The sequence below is a fragment of the Orcinus orca genome, chromosome 9, assembly GCF_937001465.1.
Source record: "Orcinus orca chromosome 9, mOrcOrc1.1, whole genome shotgun sequence".
NCBI classification, from domain to species: domain Eukaryota; kingdom Metazoa; phylum Chordata; class Mammalia; order Artiodactyla; family Delphinidae; genus Orcinus; species Orcinus orca.
In genome coordinates this window covers 22,096,252-22,104,543 of record NC_064567.1, presented here as the reverse complement: position 1 = coordinate 22,104,543, position 8,292 = coordinate 22,096,252, and the positions used below count along the sequence as shown (strand labels likewise).

At 40.2% G+C, this 8,292-nt stretch overlaps 1 protein-coding gene across 1 annotated transcript in view; it reads left to right on the top strand.

The window, feature by feature from the left end:
- The window catches only part of CPA5 (carboxypeptidase A5), a 90,392-nt gene that overhangs the window by 15,752 nt on the left and 66,348 nt on the right, over positions 1 to 8,292 (top strand). The window lies entirely within an intron of this gene.

Genomic DNA, 8,292 nt, shown 5'->3' with positions numbered 1-8,292 from the left:
GCTCAGTAGTTGTGTTGCATGGGCTTAGTTGCTCCGCAGCATGTGGGATCTTCCCAGACCAGGGCTCAAACCTGTGTCCCCTGCATTGGCAGGCGGATTCTTAACCACTGCACCACCAGGGAAGCCCCTGCATTGTGATTATTCCTTTTTCTTTTCTTTTCTTTTTTTTTTTTTAAAGATTTGTAATTTTTTTTCCTTAAACTTATTTATTTTATTTATTTATTTTTGGCTGCATTGGGTTTTTGTTGCTGCGCGTGGGCTTTCTCGAGTTGCAGCGAGCAGGGGCTACTCTTCATTGCGGTGCACGGGCTTCTCATTGAGGTGGCTTCTCTTGTCGTGGAGCACGGGTTCTAGGTGTGCAGGCTTCAGTAGTTGTGGCTCACGGACTCTAGAGCGCAGCATCAGTAGTTGTGATGCACAGACTTAGTTGCTCTGCGGCATGTGAGATCTTCCCAGACCAGGGCTCGAACCCGTGTCCCCTGCATTGGCAGGTGGCTTCTTAACCACTGAGCCACCAGGGAAGCCCCTGATTATTCCTTTTTCTAATCCTGATATAGGAGCATTATATCTTTGATTTATGTTGCCCTTAAACACAGCAACACTGAGCTGTACCCCTTTATCTTTTTAATCCCATTTTAAGCAAAATGCTACCAACATCCTTTAAAAATTAAAAACAAAATTGTGAAATATACATACCATAAAACGATTTTAACCATTTTGAGTGTACAGTTCAGTGGCACTAAGTACATTCACAATGTTGTGCAGTCATCACCATCCATCTCCAGAAATTTTCCACCGTCCCAAACTGAAACTCTGTACCCCTTAAGCAATAAGTCCCTGTTCTCCCTCTTTCTAGCCCATGGTAATTCTGTGCTCTTTCTGTCTCTATGAATTTGCCTGTTCTAGGTACCATATATAAATGGAATCATATAGTATTTGTCCTTTTGTGACTGGCTTATTTCACTTAGCAAATGTTTTCGAGATTCACCCATGTTGTGGCATGTGTCAGTTCGTTCATCTTAATAGAGTAGCATCTTAGAGCTAGAAGGGGACTTTCGTGTTTATTTATTCAGTAAATACTAATTAAGCAACTGCATTGTGCTAAGTATCATGCTAGGTGCTGTATCCTCTGGTTCCATGTTGCCTTCTGCTTTTCTGTTTCTGGTATGCTGCATCAGAAAAACTAGTGGAGACGCAAACCAATGACGCTCCTTCCTCCAGGCTGCCCCATCAAGTCTGGGTCTCAGATTCCATACAATTTCTCTTTAGACATTGGCTTCCATTAGAGATTTATATTTTCTTCATGTTGATGGCTTTCCCTGGGAGAAAAGGGTGGGAAGTGAATTTCAGCTTGCCTAGAATTCTGGGTACTTGATTCTTTAGTTCACATTTCTTGCAGATTCAGGTCTCAGCTTCTCTTTTTACTAATTTCAAAGCTGAAATCTATCATAGTGAAGTACAGCCCAGCCTTTGTGATAGACCAAGGTGGGCCTAGGAGTTCACTTCCAGTGTTGGAAGGACAAAAGAGCCCCAATAGAGGCCCCCAGCTCCACAACTCCTGACAAAGACTCTTCTTGACCAAACCTTGGACAGGCTTCCCTGAACTCTCTTTTCTACTAGCCTTGTCCTTGGGCCCTAAGTCAGTCTTAGCAAAGAATCCTGCTAAGTAATCCCCCAATCCTTGACATCTGATTGAGTTCCTCAACCACCACCATTGATGTCTAAGTCCTTGGCCTGCCTTTAGCAATAATCTGTTAGGTCAGTTAAGCAAGAATCCCCCCTACCCTGATGTCTCCTCTTAACAGTTTTCCATCCACTGATCCCCTTGCTCTGCGTATCTTTACGTATTTGAAGTTGAACACAATTACTCTCTCCTATTGTATCTTGAATAAAGTCTTCCTTACAGTTGTAACAAGTGTCAGAATAACATCTCTTTAACACTCTCAACCATGACCCTTGGTTGAATCTACTCCCCTTGAGAAAGTGCAGAAAGTTATGTAGATGGTGGGGGACAGTAGGGTGGGAGAGGCTTGTGGGATTTGGGGCACCTAGGACAGACTGAAAGGCCCTGAAAGGCCCTTCAAGAATCCTTGAAGAAGTCATGGAGATCATGAGTGTCTTCCATTTGTTCTGCTGTGACTTGGTGGAAAGGACACCAGACTCAGAATCTAGTAAATGCAAGAAAGTCTTATTATTAATAATACCATTAAACCTTACCTTTAGCTCAGATTTCAAGGAAAACTGATAATTTATTCAGACAAACACATTCCTCCTATACCACTTACCTCATATATTTCTGCCTTTTTAGTGGAGTCATAAGAATTAGGTGTCAGATTCATAACAGAAGCCACAAACTTTCATCATGACCTGCTGTCACCAGAGAAGGGCTTGTCAAGTGTGTTAAGTGTGTGGTCTTGGAGTTGGCTTGGGGTTTCTTTGATAGTCTTTATTTATTTATTTTTACTCTAGAGGTAATTTCATCTCAGGTTTATAATCTGGCCTCCTCTATCAGTATAAATTCTATCCAGCACTATGGGACTTGCGTATTTACTCAAAAGACACTATTTAAATATCAAGTGATGAGCATTATAGCACCCTTAGCACAGACTTTTCCAGCCTGAGGAGCAAGTTCCTGACCTTGTAAATCAAGAGGCTTGGCTTTTATCACTCAAAAGGAATGAAAGAGGCATCTGATGTACTGTCAGAGTTTCAAGGGTGCTTGGGAGTCATATTAGCATTTTTGAGGACATGAGACTGCCTCAGACTCCTTATAAATACAGCTTGACTCAGCCACTCTATGACTGACACCCTTGGGACATGAAGTGGATACTGTTCTTTGGGGACCTTATTGGGTCCAGCATCTGTGGCCAAGAAAAGTTTTTTGGGTAAGTTCCTTTTGGACTTACTATTACTTGGTTAGTTCAGAGATATGGGAACCAAATGGATTTGGAAATGAATGGCTGATTATACCTCAAGTGGTACGGTGCTGGACTCCTGTCCCAGCTTTGCCCCTGTGTCATCCTGGGTCAATTACTTCTCTCTCAGGCTCAGCTTTATCTGTGATATCAGGACTAGGTGGTCTCCACAGTCCCTCCCCAGCTCCCTAATTCCTGCCAATACTTTTCCTTCCTAGTTCTTATTTGTAAGGTCAGTTTCAGGCATTTCTACTTTCTTACTCCTGTATTATGAATTACTAAGAATTACCAGAAATTGTTTCAATTTCTGCCATGCTTAAGGGAAAACCTGGGTCATAGGCTTTTTGGCTTCGCTTCTCTGTTAATGGTTAAGGTTTGGTGGAGCTTTCTCGTCAGCATTTGGCATATGGAGATTTGATAGGTCTTGCCTAGCCGTAACTATGAAAAGTGACATGCAAGGATACACCTGTACATTCTGTGTGTGTGTGTGCATGTGTATGCACACACATGCACACGTGCTCCACACAGAATTCCTGGAGGTTTGCAAGGGAGAGGACGTTTGGGAGGTAGGAGAGGTGAAAGGATGGTATGGTACCCTACTAGAAGATTGGGGGGGATGGAGTCAAGATGGCAGTGTGGGAAGACACGGAGTACATTTCTCCCCACAACTAGGGCACCTGCCAGACACTGGTGGGGGACCTTGACACCCAAGAAGACAGGAGGAACCCCCATGCGAATGGCTGGGGGTTGGGCCGAAGCTCCTGCAGTGGGAGCTCCAAGTCTGAACCACTGGACTAACGGAGAACCTCAGATCCCAGGGAATATTCATTGGAATGAGGTCTCCCAGAGGTCCTCATGTTGGCATCAAGACCCAGCTCTACCCAACAGCCTACAAACTCCAGTGTTGGAAACCTGAGGCCAAACAGCCAGTAAGACAGGAACACAATCCCACTCAACAACAACAACAAAAGAGACAGCAAAAGAATAAGTCACAGGTGAAGGAGCAAGGTAAAATCCTACAAGACCAAATAAATGAAGAGGAAATTGGCGCTCTACCTGAAAAACAATTCATAGTAATGATAGTAAGGATGATCCAGAATCTCGGAAATAGAATGGAGGCACGGATTGAGAAAATACAAGAAATGTTTAACAAAGACCTAGAAGAACTAAGAACAAACAAACAGAGATGAACAGCACAGTAACTGAAATGAAAAATACACTAGAAGGAATCAATAACAGAATAACTGAGGCAGAAGAACAAATAAGTGAGCTGGAAGACAAAATGGTGGAAATAACTGCTGAGGAGCAGAATAAAGAAAAAAGAATGGCCGGGCGCGGTGGCGCGTGCCTGTAGTCCCAGCTACTTGGGAGGCTGAGGCAGGAGGATCGCTTGAGCCCAGGAGTTCTGGGCTGTAGTGCGCTATGCCGATCGGGTGTCCGCACTAAGTTCGGCATCAATATGGTGATCTCCCGGGAGCGGGGGACCACCAGGTTGCCTAAGGAGGGGTGAACCGGCCCAGGTCGGAAACGGAGCAGGTCAAAACTCCCGTGCTGATCAGTAGTGGGATCACGCCTGTGAATAGCCACTGCACTCCAGCCTGGGCAACATAGCGAGACCCCGTCTCTTAGAAAAAAAAAAAAAGAAGAAGAAAAAAGAATGAAAAGAATTGAAGACAATCTCAGAGACCTCTGGGACAACACTAAACGCACCAGCATTCAAATTATAGGGGTCCCAGAAGAAGAAGAAAAAAGGGTCTGAGAAAATATTTGAAGAGATTAAAGTGAAAAACTTCCCTAAAATGGGAAAGGAAATAGTCACCCAAGTCCAGGAAGTAAAGAGAGTCCCATACAGGATAAACTCTAGGAGAAACACACCAAGACACATATTAATCAAACTAACAAAAATTAAATTCAAAGAAAAAATATTAAAAGCAGCAAGGGAAAAGCAAAAAATAACATACAAAGGAATCCCCATAAGGTTATCAGCTGATATTTCAGCAGAAACTCTGCAGGCCAGAATGGATTGACAAGATATACTTAAAGTGATGAAAGAGAAAAACCTACAACCAAGATTACTCTACCCAGCAAGGACCTCATTCAGATTCGATGGAGAAATCAAAAGCTTTTGAGACAAGCAAAACCTAAGAGAATTCAGCACTACCAAACCAGCTTTACAACAAAAGCTAAAGAAACTTCTCTAGGCAGGAAACACAAGAGAAGAAAAAGACCCACAAAAACAATCCCAAAACAATTAAGAAAATGGTAATAGGAACATACATATCGATAATAACCTTGAATGTAAATGGATTAAATGCCACAACCAAAGGACACAGACTGGCTGAATGGATACAAAAACAAGACCCATATATATGCTGTCTACAAGAGACCCACTTCAGACCTAGGGATACATACAGACTGAAAGTGAAGGGATGGAAAAAGATACTCCATGCAAATGGAAATGAAAAGAAAGCTGGAGTAACAATACTTGTATCAGATAAAATAGACCTTAAAATAAAGACCTTACAAGAGGTAAGGAAGGACACTATAAAATGTTCAAGGGATCAATCCAAGAAGAAGATGTAACAATTGTAAATGTTTATGCAACCAACATAGGAGTACCTCAATACATAAGGCAAATGCTAACAACCATGAAAGGGGAAATCGACAGTAACCCAATAATAGTAGGGGACTTTAACACCCCACTTACACCAATGGACAGATCATCCAAACAGAAAATAAATAAGGAAACACAAGCTTTAAATGACACAATAGACCAGATAGATTTAATTGATATTTATAGAATATTTCACCTGAAAGTGGCAGAATACACTTTCTTCTCAAGTGCACATGGAACATTCTCCAGGATAGATCACATCTTGGGTCACAAATCAAGCCTCGGAAAATTTAAGAAAATTGAAATCGTATCAAGCATCTTTTCTGACAACAATGCTATGAGACTGGAAATCAATACAGGAAGAAAACTGAAAAGAACACAAATACATGGAGGCTAAACAGTGCACTACTAAATAACCAAGAGATCACTGAAGAAATCAAAGAAGAAATTAAAAAATATGTAGAAACAAATGACAATGAAAGCACAATGACCCAAAACCTATGGGACGCAGCAAAAGCAGTTCTAAGAGGGAAGTTTATAGCAATTCAATCTCACCTCAGGAAACAAGAAAAATCTCAAATAAACAATCCAACCCTACACCTAAAGCAAGTAGAGAAAGAAGAACAAAGAAAACCCTAAGTCAGTAGAAGGAAAGACATAAAGATCAGAGCAGAAATAAATGAAAAAGAAATGAAGAAAACAATAACAAAGATGAATAAAACTGAAAGCTCGTTCTTTGAGAAGATAAACAAAATTGATAAACCCTTAGCCAGACTCGTCAGGAAAAAAAGGGAGAGGATGCAAATCAATAAAATTAGAAATGAAAAAGGAGAAATCACAACTGACACCACAGAAACACAAAGGATTATAAGAGACTACTACAAACAACTATATGCCAGTAAAATGGACAACCATGAAGAAATGGACAAATTCTTGGAAAGGTACAACTTTCCAAGACTGAACCAGGAAGAATTAGGAAATATAAACAGACCTATCACAAGTAATGAAATTGAAACTGTAATTAAAAATCTTCCAACAAATAAAAGTCCAGGACCAGATGGCTTCACAGGCGAATTCTACCAAACATTTAGAGAAGAGCTAACACTGATCCTTCTCAAACTCTTCCAAAAAATTGCAGAGGGAGGAGCACTCCCAAATTCATTCTATGAAGTCACCATCACCCTGATACCAAAGCCAGAAAAAGATATCACAAAAAAAGAAAATTATAGACCGATATCACTGATGAACATAGATGCAAAAATCCTGAAAAAACTACTAGCAAACAGAATCCAACAACATATTAAAAGGATCATACACCATGATCAAGTGGGATTTATCCCAGGGATGCAAGGATTCTTCAGTATATGCAAATCAATCAATGTGATACACCATATTAACAAATTAAGGAATAAAAACCATATGATCATCTCAATAGATGCAGAAAAAGCTTTCGACAAAATTCAACACCCATTTATGATAAAAACTCTCCAGAAAATGGGCATAGAGGGAACCTACCTCAACATGATAAAGGCCATATACGACAAACCCACAGCAAACATCATACTCAATGGTGAAAAACTGAAAGCATTTCCACAAGATCAGGAACAAGACAAGGATGTACACTCTCGCCACTATTATTCAACATAGTTTTGGAGGTCCTAGCCATGGCAATCAGAGAAGAAAAAGAAAAGGAATACAAATTGGAAAAGAAGAAGTAAAACTGTCACTGTTTTCAGATGACATGATACTATACATAGAGAATCCTAAAGATGCCACCAGAAAACTACTAGAACTAATCAATGAATTTGGTAAGCTTGCAGGATATAAAATTAATACACAGAAATCTCTGGCATTCCTATACACTTACAACAAAAAATCAGAATGAGAAATTGAGGAAACAATCCCACTTACCATCACAACAAAAAGAATAAAATGCCTAGGAATAAACCTACCTAAGGAGGTGAAAGACTTGTACTCAGAAAACTATAAAACACTGATGAAAGAAATCAAAGATGACATAAACAGATGGAGAAATATACCATGTTCTTGGATTGGAAGAATCAATATTGTGAAAATGATTATACTACCCAAAGCAATCTACAGATTCAAACGCAATCCCTATCGAGCTACCAATGACATTCTTCACAGAATTAGAACAAAAAATTTTACAACTCATGTAGAAACACAAAAGACCCCAAATAGCCAAAGCAATCTTGAGAAAGAAAAATGGAGCTGGAGGAATCAGGCCCCCCAACTTCAAACTTTACTACAAAGCTACAGTAATCGAGACAGTATGGTACTGGCACAAAAACAGAAATATAGATCAATGGAACAGGATAGAAAGCCCAGAGGTAGACCCATGCACATATGGTCACCTAATTTACAACAAAGGAGGCAAGAACATACAATGGAGAAAAGACAGCCTCTTCAATAAATGGTGCTGGGAAAACTGGACAGCTAAATGTAGAAGAATGAAATCAGAATACTACCTAACACCATACACAAAAATAAACTCCAAATGGAATAAAGACCTAAATGTAAGACCAGACACTAAAACACTTAGAGCAAAACATAGGAAAAATACTCTTTGACATAAATCACGGCAAGATCTTTTTTGACCCTCCTCCTAGAGTAATGAAAATAAAAACAAAAATAAACAAATGGGACCTAATGAAACTTAAAAGCTTTTTCACAACAAAGGAAAGCATAAACAAGATGAAAAGACATCCCTCAGAATGGGAGAAGATACCTGCAAGTGAAACA